Consider the following 14933-nt stretch of genomic DNA (forward strand, 5'->3'; position numbering starts at 1 on the left):
TTTTTTGAGTAAAGTACACTTAAACCTTAGTCAATTGGTATGTAGAATAGTGAAAAAAACAGCATGTTCAATAAGTTGTAGCACGAAAGACTTTAAAACGGGCGAGGGCGGAACTCGGAAACCTTCGTACATATCAACTTGAAATTTTACCAGTAATCTTACAGTATTATTATTTAATTAACTACGCACGCTCTTTCGTTATTATTGCAACCTTTAACCATTTACTGCTAATTTTTTCGTTCAAAAAGTGATCCTTTTGCTTACAAATCCGGCTTTTTGAAATTTATTTATGCAGGCCTTAAAACATACCTACCTAACTAGCAAGTCTTACGTTAACTACTGCGCTTTATCCTTTGTTTCTGAAATCACGAGTTTCTACAATCAGCATCGCCCGTCGATATTTTATGGAAAAAGGTGATTCACAAGACTGACCCAGAAGCCGCCATATTGTATTAGAAGGCCAATATAAGCATTTTTTGTACACTCAAGTGGGCTCTAGACTTGTCTAACCTTTTAATAAAATTATTTCTATTTAATATTTAGTATTTATCTAAACGTGGAATCTAGACACTAGCACACCTACAATAGCGCGAGAATAGTTGCCAGTATACCAAAATGTACATTACAAGTGGATATCGACTACCTACTACAGATAATTGAGTCGGCAGTCGATTACTATCAAACTTCTTTAAAGTAAGTAGAAATGTCAAAATCAGGAAACTGATCTTGAGCTGTTGTCTTACACTATTTTATAGCTTAAATATCTGTAAAGACAGTATATATGTATATACTTGAGTTTTTATTTACATACAACGTTTTTATCGGAATAAATTCAAATTGAAAAAAATCGTTACTGTTTAACATTTATTTATTTTTTCAAGAAAAACTTACTTTTACAGTTTTTTGTTGTGAAATTTGACAGATTTTTAAAAATTGTTCATATCATCAAGCACTGGCTTGAGTAGCCTTCCGCAATAGGGATGTAAGTAAACTTAGTATACAAAAAATATTTTTCTTTTGAAAATATCTCACCCTGTGATTACTTATGTCACAATTGTCCCTACTGATTAAGCATTTTTATAAACTTTTTGCCCCAACAAATGTTACACGCATGCAAGTATGCATTTATTCGTAAGTATTGTGTATATATTTTCAAATGCATGTAGCTCACAGCAGCAACACGGTTCAACACGCATTTTCGTGTACGCACGCTTGACCTCACAAGCGCTTGGCCAAAACGAAAGGAATTACGTCTACTGTTGGCTGCCCGCTGTCATTTGCATATTGCCTGCCACAGTTTACTGGCTGCCCCATATAAGACCACAATCGGACATAAGTAAATACAATTGCTGTTTTACTATATAAATACACAAGTGTACATTTGCTTGTCGCAATTGAAATGTTCCAACGCTATGTGGCCGGGCACTGACAAAAGCTTTAAAATTATTTGAAAAAATGTTTTCAGAAATTCGAACAAAAAATACGTAAAAATGCGTGACAACATAAACTAGCACTTAATTACGACAACAAAAAGGCTTTGGCAGTCAATTTGATTTTCAATGGACAATCATACACACATAACATATATATGTATGTAAATACACAAACTAAGTGAGTACGTAAAAATAATGAAATATATATGTATATACATATTTGTATGTATTCACAGTCATATAAATTGACATATGTAAAATGGTAAATGCACAAATGCATTTGGGCGATTTTATGTCCATTTGCTGCTTAGACAAGTGATCGTATGCAAACATGGTTTTAAATGAAGCCTTGAGGATACAATTTAGACAAGGAAATATAAATATTTATATGAAAGGCATTCCAATATTTTATAGCAGAATATAAATGCTGAACCTAGACTAGCTTCGAGTCAAAGCATAAATGGAATAAGAAGAGAAGAAAAAGCTATGATATTAATATAAAAATTGCAGAAATAAAATTAAGAACTTGAAGAGAGGAGGAAGTATAAAGATAAATACAGGGTTTTGAAATTTCATTTCAAGTAAAAGTCTCATATACTGCAAACTAACACGGTGATCCACAAATCACTGCCGATAGTCAAAATAGCGATGTTAGAAAAGCAATCTTCTTCTGCTAAGACTAGCTGTCCATATGGATATAGTTTTCGAAATTGACACACATTCAATGCATTGCTCGTTGGTGATAACAGAGGGATAAAATATTCATAGTTTTAAAAATGACAAATCGAGAAAGAAGCCCTCATTCTGATCTATATAAAACATGGAAAATAAGTTTTGAGGGGAAATTTGGTTTACTAGAATGCACTATGCAATAAAAAGCGCCCTGCTTCGAATAAAACCATTCCGCATCATACGAAAATTCTATTTGCCTAAAAATCGCTTGTCTATTAATAGTGAAATCTAAACCATATTTTAATGCCTAATTCATTTCGTCTAGAGACTATTGGCCGAGTGCGTTTCTGAATGCATACTTAAGCATAGACCTAAATTGGAGATTTTTTAAATTTTCAAAAATAGCTTTTTGTATGTAACAAGTTAGACCTGATAAGCCATCGTTAACAAATTCAAATTAGAATCACTTTATAGACCAGTAGCAGTAGAATTATATTGGGAAACTAGCATTGTTTCAACGGAAAGTCTCTTAAGCGCTTTTTTAGCATTAGGCAGCAATACTAAACTGAAAAAAACACTGTTTTTGTCGCACGAACTTTGTTAGTGTTAGTGTACCTTCATTAACAATATATAATACTTTTGTTTTAATCACGTCCAGTTTTTGTTTTTTTGACAGCTACATATTCATTTCTGACCTCACATATAAATCTCCTTTAAATAACTTCATTTATACCACTGTATAACTATTGCATTCGACTAACTTATGCGCCCTGATTTCACGTCATTAATCCATGTTATTTAGACTATTTTCAATTTCCTGTGAGGAATCAAGATAAGGTGGGGCTTAACAAGTACCCAGGCATATGCCATTTGCTATACCCATGATTTAGACGGAACCAAAGGATGATGTAAGTGATTATTATTGCGTCAAAAAGGCAAAAATTAAAGATGGAATATTTTTAGGTCCAGAAATACGGCAACTAATAAAGGTAAGGAGCTTGGAAGAAAAACTGAATGCTCAGAACTCGCCTGGAAAAGTTTTGTGAACTTGTGATATCGTATAAAACTTTGGGGTGTAATATTTCCTCAAAACTACATATGTTGAACTCTTATCTGTATATCTTTCCGGAAAATTTGCGTGCTGGACAAACAAGGCGAGAGGTTCAATCAGAACATTTCCTTAATGAAGAAGCGCTTTCAAGGGAAATGGAGCGCAGGAATACTAGAATATTATTGTTGGAGACTTAAAAAATACCTTCCAGATAAGCAATATAATGATGGTTGTACTTTTTAAAAAAACATATGTTTTGATGTGTCAAGAAAACCTGACGTCTCAATTTTTTTCATTCACATATTATTGTTTAGTGGTCCTTGTACATTTAAATTTTTATATGAGTTTTTATGTGACAAAAAAAGTTAAAATATTGTTAACCAGTGTAATATTATACAGATATATATTTTTTCTAGGCTGGAAATGACAATGATTTGAAAGTTCTCAATATAATAACATAAGATTCCTAATTGTTTCCAATTAAAAGAGAAACTACCATAACCTTCACCCTTGTATATATACGAGTATAAAGAAAGTGTAAAGAGTTATCCCTAATATGATGCCAATACTTGTAATACAACTTTTTCGGAAGTTTGGACAAACTTTTATTTGTATAGTAATATATTGTATTTTTTTGATAAACTAGCATTGTTTGATTCGTATATAACTTTAGGGTTTACAGTGATTGTAAAAACCCGAACTAACTTGTGGATACCACACATTCATCACACCCATTTTTGGCGATTGCTACAAGAACCAGCACTTACAATACCAGTAAAGTACATTTTACTGAAACGACTGAAAATATTTTTTGTTCGGCAAAAAAAATTTTTACACAATATGCATTTTTAATGTGACCTGTCAAACAATCTCGCAATAAACACCTACCATAAATAGCACAAACTACAAAACAAATTTCCATAAACTAAAAAAAATCACCTGCGGCAAACACACTTTATGAGCTTTAGACTATATACTTATAACACCAAACAACTAACCACAAATAAAATAAAACAAAAATTTGTTCAAAAATATGTTAAAATTCTCGAAACAATGCTGGTCAAAAACGAGGCACACGGTACTGTGCAGCCGTGGGTGATGGCAAAATAATGTGTCAGACTAAGCAAATGAATGAGGCAAAAAATATTATATTAAAATAAATCCATGACGTTTATGTAAAATTTTTGTTAAAAATGCAAATTCATAAGAAAAAAACTGAAACAACGGACCGCTAATAAAGCGAAAAAAACAATATTTCCTCCAAAGGAGTAAAATTGCCCTCAAATATGTGCAAAAACTGCATGCCAAGTCAAAACCTATGCCCACTCAACAGCGGCAATCAATGCACATACACTATATATGTATACATACATATTTATATATGTGTACAAGAATGCATAAATGGAGAGTCCAATTTGAAATATAGTATTTACGGTTTATGCTCGACACAATTGCAAATATTTGGACAGCACCCACTGGGGGTGCAATAACGACAGTCGAAACTATGACGCTAAACGTTGTCGCTTTTGGCGTTGATATATGACTATTTTAACTAGCAAAATTGGCGAACAAAAACAAATTCATGGTAGAAGTTAGTGAGCTAGAGTCGGAGTCTGTCCTCACTGGAATGTTAATAATTATGCAATCGCTTTCATTTGCATTTGCTGCAATTACAGTCTTTATATAAATTTCTGTACAAATTGGTGGTACAAAAATGACAAATTCATTGTTTTTTTCTTGCAGTTTGCTGCTTGAGTTGTAAGATGTATGAAGTATAGCAAAATATAAGGTCTAGTAGAAAAAAATTTAATGTTTTTCCAGTAGAAGGCTTTGGTTATTTGTATGTTGCGTTGAATAAATGCTATATAGAGTTAGAAAGACAAGATTTCGTTCTAAAAAACGTCTGAGACAGTTTTTTGATTGCTGGTAATTGTCGAAAATTTGATAATAAAATAATAAAAATCGTCGAGTCCGGCCGTTATGTATGTATGTAAGGACTGTTTCGATTGCCCAGAAGCTAAACATTGCACGAAAACCTTTTGGAACCATTTAAATAAGGCGGGATACCAATTAACGCAAAAAACACTTCACGGACCGAATTTTCATATGCGAATCGGAACAAAGAAATCCATTTCTGAAGCGGATAGTTGATGAAAAGTAGGACAACGTCAAGCCAAAAATGTCGTTGTCGAATTGTGGTGATCCATCGTAAACGGTGGCCAAGCCAAGATTAACTGTCAGGAAGGAGGAGCTTCAAGAAAAGCTTGTGAAAATCAACTGTCCTAGTTTTTTTACCAATAGGGACAAAGGTTTCCATGAGAGTAGCATTATCAAAATATCTTCGCAATGGCAACAGTTTATCGAATAAAACAAAGCAAATTTTACATATATCGGATCATTTTAACTATGCTAATTGAAACCTTCAATTTCATGCAAGAATTATGAATTTATTTTTTCTAGACCTTATTAATTGAATCTGTTCTAGTAGCTTATTTATAGGTAAACAAAACAAATATAAATATCGAAAAGCTGCCATATAGCCGTATTGTCTAATAATAAAAAAAAAACAAAGTCATAACAAATTTTTTTAGTATTATTCTGATCAGTTCTACTAGCGTTTAAAAAGGGAAATCAAGATCCATAAATAGGCACGGTAAGAGTATTAACAATTTAGCTTAAAAGCAATATACATAACTGTATGAATATATCTTCAACATCATCTAGGACATCTAGGTGAGCTATAAACTGGCATAGGTAAAGACTGAAGTATGTGTGCACAAACTTATTAGGCATACATATTTAGATCACCATTTCACATATTTCATCCGCAGCAGCCAAGGATTTTAAATTTCGAAATATTTTGTATACTCTTGAACGAAAAAAGTATTCAGTATTTAGAGAACAATTTTTGTGAATATTTCTTCAACTTTAAGTGGCTTCAACTCAACAAGCTGTTGTTATACTCCAAAAAATATTCCACAACAGCTATAGTCAATAATAGTTTGGTCTGGCGCGAACCAAATACCATACGCTTAATACTCAAGCATTGAATTCTTAAAATTGCATGTTTAGTTTATTGATAATAAAATAAACGGATTGCTAAACATTCACTAATTCAATTTAGCACTCCACTTCATACTTTTAAATATTCATACATAAAAGGATCTTGTAAATCATTGACCCAACAATGGCTATCGCACAAAATCGAAACAAAAACACAACAACAGCTGTATTTTGGGCAACAAAACCAGTTAAATTTACATTTTTTTTTCTAAGTACCTATGTAAATGGCAGCTGGCAAATTAAATTGGAATTGAGAGCTGATGCTTATCGGAACATGCAAGTCAATTTAGATTTCATTCTCAAATCGAAAGTTTGCATTTATGCACTTTGGGGGGCAATAGTGCTAATCAAGAATGCCGATAAGAACAGTTACATGGTAAATCGCTCTGATTTAAATATGATATACATTAGAGCGGGTCGATTCATATTCTAAAAAATTGCGTATGCGAAAATTGTTCGATGGATCATGGTGAACAACTTTGCCGAAGAGAATATGAATCTAAAACCGGTTGCGAGTCAACGATTGTTTAGGAGAAGTTTAGTTTTTCGGGATTGTAAAAATTGCTTCGTCAATTTTTGAGATATCCGAACGAAGTTTATTACATAGGTGCATTTTGATATTTTATTGATCATTGTTGGAATCGGCCGGATCGGACAACTATATCACATATCTCCCTGGTTTAAGACCCATATTCTTTTAGAAGAAGTTGTTCAGAATGATCCGTAGAACATTTTACGCATGCGCGAGTTTTCCGTGTTTTGGCTACCTGTAAATCAATTTTAAAAAGATTTGTTTGAACTTACATGACTTAATTACGCTCAAAATCGCTATGCAGCAAACAACCAACGAATTGTCTAAAAAGAAAAATTATGACAAATTTACAAATTAAATTATTTAAATTTTTAATACATATAATATATGTAATATGTCTGTTTTTATCTTTTATATATGTATGTATGCTGCACTAATAACTAAAAGAGCCCGTATCTAATGTATTGTCTGCACTTACGATTATCACACCGCAGCTAATATAATTGTGTAGTAGAGCATATATTAAGTATAACAAAAACCAGCTGATACCGAACAGACTACGAAACGAAATGGCAGAAAAGAAAAAGCGAGAAATTATGTCAAGGTTGTATGCACTAAAAAAAATTTTAAAGGCAAATTAAAATCTCAAATGTCACACAAAACAAAGCCGAAACGCACGGTTGAATTAAACACATAAGAAAAGCCGAAAATTTAACGGTTTGACGTGTAAACAAAAGGGACAGAGACCGCAGCTGTCTAATGGACAATGGTCACAAATCGCTGCGTGCGTTCGCGATTCAGATCAAAAGTCATTTTCGCGCACTTTATTCGTATAAACGCAAAGTCTTTAAGAAAAAAAAAAATAAAATAAAGTTAGATAAAACATAAAAAAGTAAAAAAATATACAAAAAAAAAATAAATAAATAAACGAAATACTTTACGAAGAAGAAAAAAGTTTTAAGTACACTAATAGCTAGTAAAAGTGCAATGATTAAGTAAATTAAGTAATAAAGCTGCAAACGCTCATAATCACAATGACACACATAAATTATGCCTCTTCGACTCACACAACGAATGTGAACAAACACTTGATTTAAAGTGTGTAAATATGCTCGAAAAGCACTTATTAAATATTATGTCTTGTTTATGCTTTAATACAGTTGTAATAGTATGTTAATTAAATATATGTGTATTTGTATGTAAGAGGAGTGTCATTTAGAGTTACTTACTTGTATATACAAAAACAAACAAAATGTTTGAAAATAAGGAAAACTCTGATGATTAGGCTAATTTAAAGATAAAAATAGCTTTGTCTGAACATTTATTAATATGAGAAATATTATCGATTAATTAACTAAGAAACCATTTTTCAGGTAGCTGTAAAAGTACCTTTGGAATACCCTCAGGTGTTGGCAACACTTAATTTTAAGAAATGTAGCGAAAAGGTTGAACTTTAGTTTGGTACAATATTAACCTATTTTGAAGGTCACAATTCCCATAGTTTTATTATTATGTTATGCGAACATTATACTAAAATTATTGGAGGCATAGAAATGGAAGCGCTGATTGCATGAATTTTTGAAACTACTCAGATATACTTGAGAACTTATTTTCAAGCAATTTTATAAATATAAACATTTATATGGAGTAAAGTCAGCCGGACGTTTCAAAATCATGAATGTCAGCTGTACCAATTTTATCCATTTATGCACAAAGATGCACTGTTATTAGACAAACACGCTCACTCAATTTAATTACGATAACTCACATATTGGCCGATATATGAGGTATAAAGTCAACCAGAAGTTCGAAAATCTTTTATTAGGTATATGGGAGCTAAAGAAAGTATTGATCTGATTCAACTCAACTTTGACACAAGGGTATATTATTATCAAAAAAAAATATTTTCTCCGAATTTCAATTATATATCTAACAGGTTGACCGATATTTTTAGCAAAAAGTCAGCCATAGGCTCCAGGGTCCACATTTCCGGTATCTGGAGGGTTGAATAGGTATATTTTTATACTGGAAAGTAAAAAAATCAGATGGAATTTAAAGTTGTGTTATATGGGAAATAGGCGTTGTCACTGGCTGAATTCATTGATTTCCGTACTGTTACATGGGAATATCAAAATAGTCTTATGCACCAAATTTGGTTGAAATTGGTGAAGTAGGTTCGGAGATATGTGATTTTACACAAATGTACGCGGTACCACGCCCATTGTCCAATTTCGACACCTGCTCCTATTAAGCACTTTTGTCTCATCTTGGATGTAAAATTTAATCTCTTTGATGTATTTCGTATTAATTTTTAATAAAACCGTTTAAGGGGGACTGGGTGTGGTTATCATGAACTGTAGTAAGGTAAAGTAATTGAAAAGTGGTTACATCTGAAACAGTTTAAAAATGTTAAAAAGAGCAATGTAGAATTGGCCACTTTTAGCTGAAGTCTCATATCACAAAAACTCTTCGATGAATTGGAACCAAATTTAGTATTAAATTACACACCAATTGTACCGAAGATTAAACATTGCACAAATAATGCCTACTGAATGCAGCACCTCTTTTTTTAAAAGGTCGAAATCGGACTATAACTTTTAAAGATCCCAGATATAGAATATGGGGACCTCAGAATATAAACAAAATGTAGTAAGGAAACTAAGAGAGCATATAACCAACAATAACTCACTTGAAAATATATTTTCCCGATTTTGATTCAATGTTAACAGTATAAAATTTTAAATAAATCGTCTTTCTTAAGGATGTTACACAATATATGGCCTTGAAGAATTACTTTAAGTAAAAGCCACTATTTTTTTCGTTATTTTCGTAGTTTATCACAAGGGCATACATATGTATAATATATTAGGATGGAGCGAAAAACTATTTTTTTTGTTTACTTAGCCTTAGGGTAAAATTTGTAGATTATAAAATACGAAAATTTTTGGAAAAAAACAACATTTTTTTAACATCTCACTTTTAAAGTAAATTTCGAGTTAAAATTTTTATTTCGTAAAACATTTTTGATAAGTGTTCTAGAAGGTGTGGAGAGTCCTCTTTCTGGCCAACTAAACGTTATCAATTAAAAAAAAATTGTGTGGTCCTTATTGGAGTTTTAAAAAAAAGTCTTAAACGAGAACATGCTTTCCTTAAGCGTTAAAATAAATTTTGAGTCAAAAACCATCAAATTCGGTCATTTTTATATATAGGTATATGAAGAGTTTAAACCAAAAAAAAATTTACTTTAAAAGTGAGCGAAAGATGTTTAAAAAAATTTGTTTTTCTCCAAACATTTTCTTTTTTATAATCTACAAATTTTACCCTCAGGCTAAGCAAAAAAATGAAATAAAAAATGTTTGTTCTACCTTAATGTATATGCTAACTACTGGCGCTTGCGTTAAATTAATTTTGTACAAGTTTATTTGTATGTTTGCCAGTCCCTTTTTATACTCTAAACAGGAAATATTAAGTTTTCCACGAAGTTTCCTTGGAGAGCATATAAAGTATATAGAGGGTGGCTTTGGATGACCATTGCACAATGATGCACAATGTCGGCCGTTCCGACAAATGAGCAGCTTCTTAGTGAGGAAAGGACAGGTGCAAAATTTCAGATCGGTAACTTAAAAACTGAGGGACTAGTCGTTTATATACAGACAGACAGACGGACAGACGTACGGACGAACAGGATGGCAAACTTAATACACCCTGTTCAGGGTATAAAGATCAATGAAATGTAACGTGACTATAACCATGTGTTTGCCTACATACATACATAAGTGTAATAAATGAGAGTAATTTAACAAAAATGTTTTTGTGTTTTACAGATATATATATATACATATAACATTTTTTCATCTCGTAAGGTCGAGACAACTGAAAGCAACCCAAATTGGAAGTGTTTTACTAAAAATAGGCGCAGCAAAGTAAGTCAAATATTATCTAGCAACATTTTGGCCTGTAAGATAGTATACGAATAGAAAATTAAGATTTTATCGCTGTGATCAGTTTTTCCTTTTTATTTTTTGTTTTAATTTTATAAAAAAAAAAAAACGTACGAACAAAAGAATTGCGCAAGAAACATACAAACCCAACCAAAAAATTTATAGACAAACAATCGCAACTACAAATAAATGCAATAAAAATAAAAACAACAGCAGCAGCAAACAAAAAGTTAATCGAAAAATATTCACCGATCACACTGAAATATTTATCCCCAACCGGACAATGTGAAACCGTCGTAGGAAAATGGAAATAAATAAATAAATTCAAGCAAAGCTAATTTTATCTAAGATATTTTTTAAGACAGAAAAAAGCAACGCGGACAGTCTTAACGAAGCAAAGTTGAAGCCGCAATCGGCAAAGAAGGCTGGCGAATTAATGTAGAGCAGTTCAGAGGGTCACGCAAGGCGTTGTTGCCCATGCTGTGGTCGGTATGTGGCGATGGTGGCGCTCAAGGCAGTGACGGCGTGGACCAGTGCAGCAAATGAAGGCAAAGTGTTCTACGAGCAAAAGTACAATACATAAAGAGCGCTATTGAAAAGTGCGCGCCCCGACGTTGATTTAGTTGTAATTCTCGAGGCATTTGCCACTGAGTCGGTCTAGTTATTTGCCGACACTTGCTTGACTACAAGTAAATTGGGTTTAGTATTCGCATTGCCCAATTTGCGATAATGATAAATTTACTTTCAAATAAATTTTTACTTTTTAAATGTTTCCATTTCTAGTTTCTGGTTAAATGTGAAAAATAGCAGCAAAAGTATATTATATCTTTAAGGAACAAAAATAAAATAGTAGCAAAAGTATATTATATCTTTAAGAAACAAAAAAAAATTATAATAATACTATTATTGTATATTAGACCAATATAGGTGGTAACAAAGTTAATAGAGAAATTGGGCAGTTTATGTGATATCTCTATATCGCACTGGAAGTTTTATATCTCTCACGGCATTCGACGGATTGAAAGAAGATTTGGTAGAAATGGAAATACTAGCAAATTGTAAAGTAGTAAAATTGTAAACAGTCACACCTACGTCGCGGTCCTTTTATGTATGCCGACTAGCGCGAGTATAGTAGTCAGTAGTTAAGCGATACCAAAATTTTAATTATACATAGCAACCGGCTACTGATCATATGTAACAGAGGAGCCAGCCGACATTTTGGTGCATTATACATTACAACCATTCCTATTTATAGTATACAGAACTATGATATTCAGGCAACTGCTCATGACTACAGTATGTTTAAAATTTGGTACATGAGCACCTTAAATTAAAAAAAAATATATATATATAAATACTTTATTTTTATATTTATATTTATCAACTTTAATATAATCAATTTCTAAAATGAATCTCCAAAAACATTTTGTATAAAAATAGTATTGATTTCGTTACATAATTCTTTTGTTGTAAAACATGTATTCACTACCTCAATAGACATTGCAAATATTGTAATAATATTAATATGATTAAACTAAGTATGGAGGATTCGCATTACATAAGTTTTCGATAACTAATTTTTGATGAATGACTGAATGTTTTGTGGCACTCAAATACTTGTGTTTGTTATAAAGTATACTCTCCAAAACACTTCTGCAAGATTTACAATAACTCCGAGACCATGATTCCATTGGAAACACAAGATTCTATTTATTCAATCTAGGAAAAAAAATGTTATCGATTTGGATTGCACGCGTAGTTTAAATGAATCCGTCCGAATCAAGATTAACTTGATTGTATATTATTTAATAAATTCTTGCACCAATTTGAGCGTAGTTGCGTACTTCCAAAAACAGTCAACACAGGAATGTTGTCCGCGTTTTCAAGTAAACTGAGACCAGTAGTCATATGATAACAAAATACTGCTTTTTTAAAACTATTTTAACATTTATTTGTCAAGTATACCCAAACAAGCAAATAAAAAATTATTGACGTACGATTCATACCGCCGGAATAGCTTCACTTAGTCATATATGATGCAGCATTTAAAAACAAACGAGAATATAAAAATAAATCATACGCTCAAAATATATTTCACAATTATTCATACAAATTTCCAATTTTCTATTGCTCACTATTTGTTGTAACAACTACAATGACGCATGTGATTTGGGAAAATCCAGCATTCACCGAGTTATATGAGTATATGGTACATCTATTTATATATAAGAATGTCCGTTATTTTCAACGTTAGTTTTTTGCAATTAAAAAAAAACAAAAACTTATTTACATTGGATTTTTGGTTTGGGGCATAAACTGAAACTTTAGAAGGCATTTGCAATGAAACAATCAACTTGGGAAATAACGGACACCATAATATTGTATATAAATATGTACATGTATTTATTTAATTACGAATAGTCATAGTTTGTTGCGAACTCATCATCAAAACTATTTTCGTAATATGTAAAAGTTAGTATGCGTGCTCTAGGACAAGGATTCCATTGTTATTACTAATAACAATTAACGGAAAATTGCTTTCGGTATGCGCTGGGCGAACCCAGTCTCTCTAAGTTGATAAAGCAAACTATGCCGCACTGAAGCTTTGTTGCAGTAAATTATCAGTATTTGTCAGCAATATAACACGCATTTTAATTGAATGCCAAATCAAATAAATATATATACGTACTTATTTGTGTATATAAATAAAATGCAATCGGGCATATGGCTGATACTAACATATGCATATGCATACATATGTGTGTATATATATGAGTATGCATGATGTTGAGTCAAGTCATATTAAATGCGATTATGTATATGCTTCTAATTAAATTAATTCTCGTAAGACCCCTGCTGTGCTATTGCATTTTTATCTCAACTCCCAGAATGCAATGCTTATGTATTTACATTAAAACTATATATGTATATAGTATCTACCAAAAGCCAGCAGACGGGCGTTTCTGCCGATTTCATACTCGCACATGTGAAAAGGGTGATTTTTTTAGAGGTAAAAAACTGTCTAGAAAATGAATGAATAGATGATAAGCAAGCTGTCAAATGACGCAGATTTGTGTTTTACATTTATGTTCAGTAAATTTTGTAAAGTTACTATGCATAGATTTACAAGGAAATGGTATTTAAAATGGAATTGTAAATGGAAATTTGTCCCACAAATCGCGTTCTATTAGGCAAACTCAAATTTCAGTTTTTACCATGAAATCATCTTCAACGATAAGGCATATTTCTGGCCTAAATAAGTTTATTTGGAGTACAAACAATGCTGAGAAGCTATCTACAAATTACTCTACATTTTTTTAAACTCGAAGTGGAGCCAAGAGCCAGTAGGAAACGTGGGAAACCCTATAAAGTATATACCATATATATAAATGATTAGCGTGACGAGACGAGTCGATTTAGTCATGTCCATTTGTATATACGCGAAATAGTTCTAGTCTTTGAGATATCGATCTGAAAAGTTTCACACGTGATTTTCTCTCCAAGAAGCTGCTTAATTTTCGGAACCACTGATATCGGGCCACTATGGGATATAGGTGCCATACAAACTAATCGATCAAAATCAAATACTTGTATGGAAAACTTTTTTATTTGACACTATATATTCATGAAATTTGGCACAGATTATTGTCCAAGGCAACTCTACAATCTGTGCAAATGATGATCGAATTATATAATATTAGGAAATGTGTTTATCAATTGGTCTACTACCTCCCTCGGTTAAGAGACGGTCTATTCTGGAAAAAGTGGACCTACAAAATGGGTTTAATGAGCCGTAACCGTTGAGGCCATATACATACCTAAAACAAAGATTTTTTGAAACAAACACCCTTTAATAAATATACTATGTATATATGATGCATTGGTGTAAAAACAATAATAAACTAGTATGTATATGTATGTACATTATTTCTTTTATTTATGTGAACTTGAAAAGTGTGCAATGCAATATTAACACCGAACTGCAAATTACTCGTTGGCACCTGGTGGCTGCGGACGCGCCTATAAGCAACTATTCGCCTGTCAAACGCCATTCAGTTGTCATGATTTTCAACATTTTTTCTTTTTTGTTTCATTCTTTTTTGTTTCTCATACTGTTTCGCCCCCAATCTTTCTTTAAATGCTTTGTTGTTTTTATTGACTCGTTTAATTGCCTCAAACTTCATTAGTTTGCATTTAAATATATGCTACTCGGTTGTTATACATATATATAAACGTTAATA

The 14933-nt window shown here is 32.0% G+C and overlaps 1 protein-coding gene across 4 annotated transcripts in view; it reads right to left on the reverse strand.

Annotated features, from left to right (window-relative positions):
* Nucleotides 1-14933, reverse strand: part of LOC106619186 (mucin-5AC) — a 125932-nt gene that overhangs the window by 81841 nt on the left and 29158 nt on the right. For 3 of the 4 annotated variants that reach the window (XM_070109418.1, XM_070109417.1, XM_036365833.2), the window contains one exon: nucleotides 7024-7074. The exons of the other annotated variant lie outside the window; for it this stretch is intronic. The gene's annotated coding sequence lies outside the window, so the exon portion shown is untranslated. The remainder of the gene's footprint in view (nucleotides 1-7023; nucleotides 7075-14933) is intronic. 4 annotated transcript variants of the gene reach the window in all.

This window comes from Bactrocera oleae, chromosome 5 (assembly GCF_042242935.1).
Source record: "Bactrocera oleae isolate idBacOlea1 chromosome 5, idBacOlea1, whole genome shotgun sequence".
In the NCBI taxonomy this organism is placed as follows: domain Eukaryota; kingdom Metazoa; phylum Arthropoda; class Insecta; order Diptera; family Tephritidae; genus Bactrocera; species Bactrocera oleae.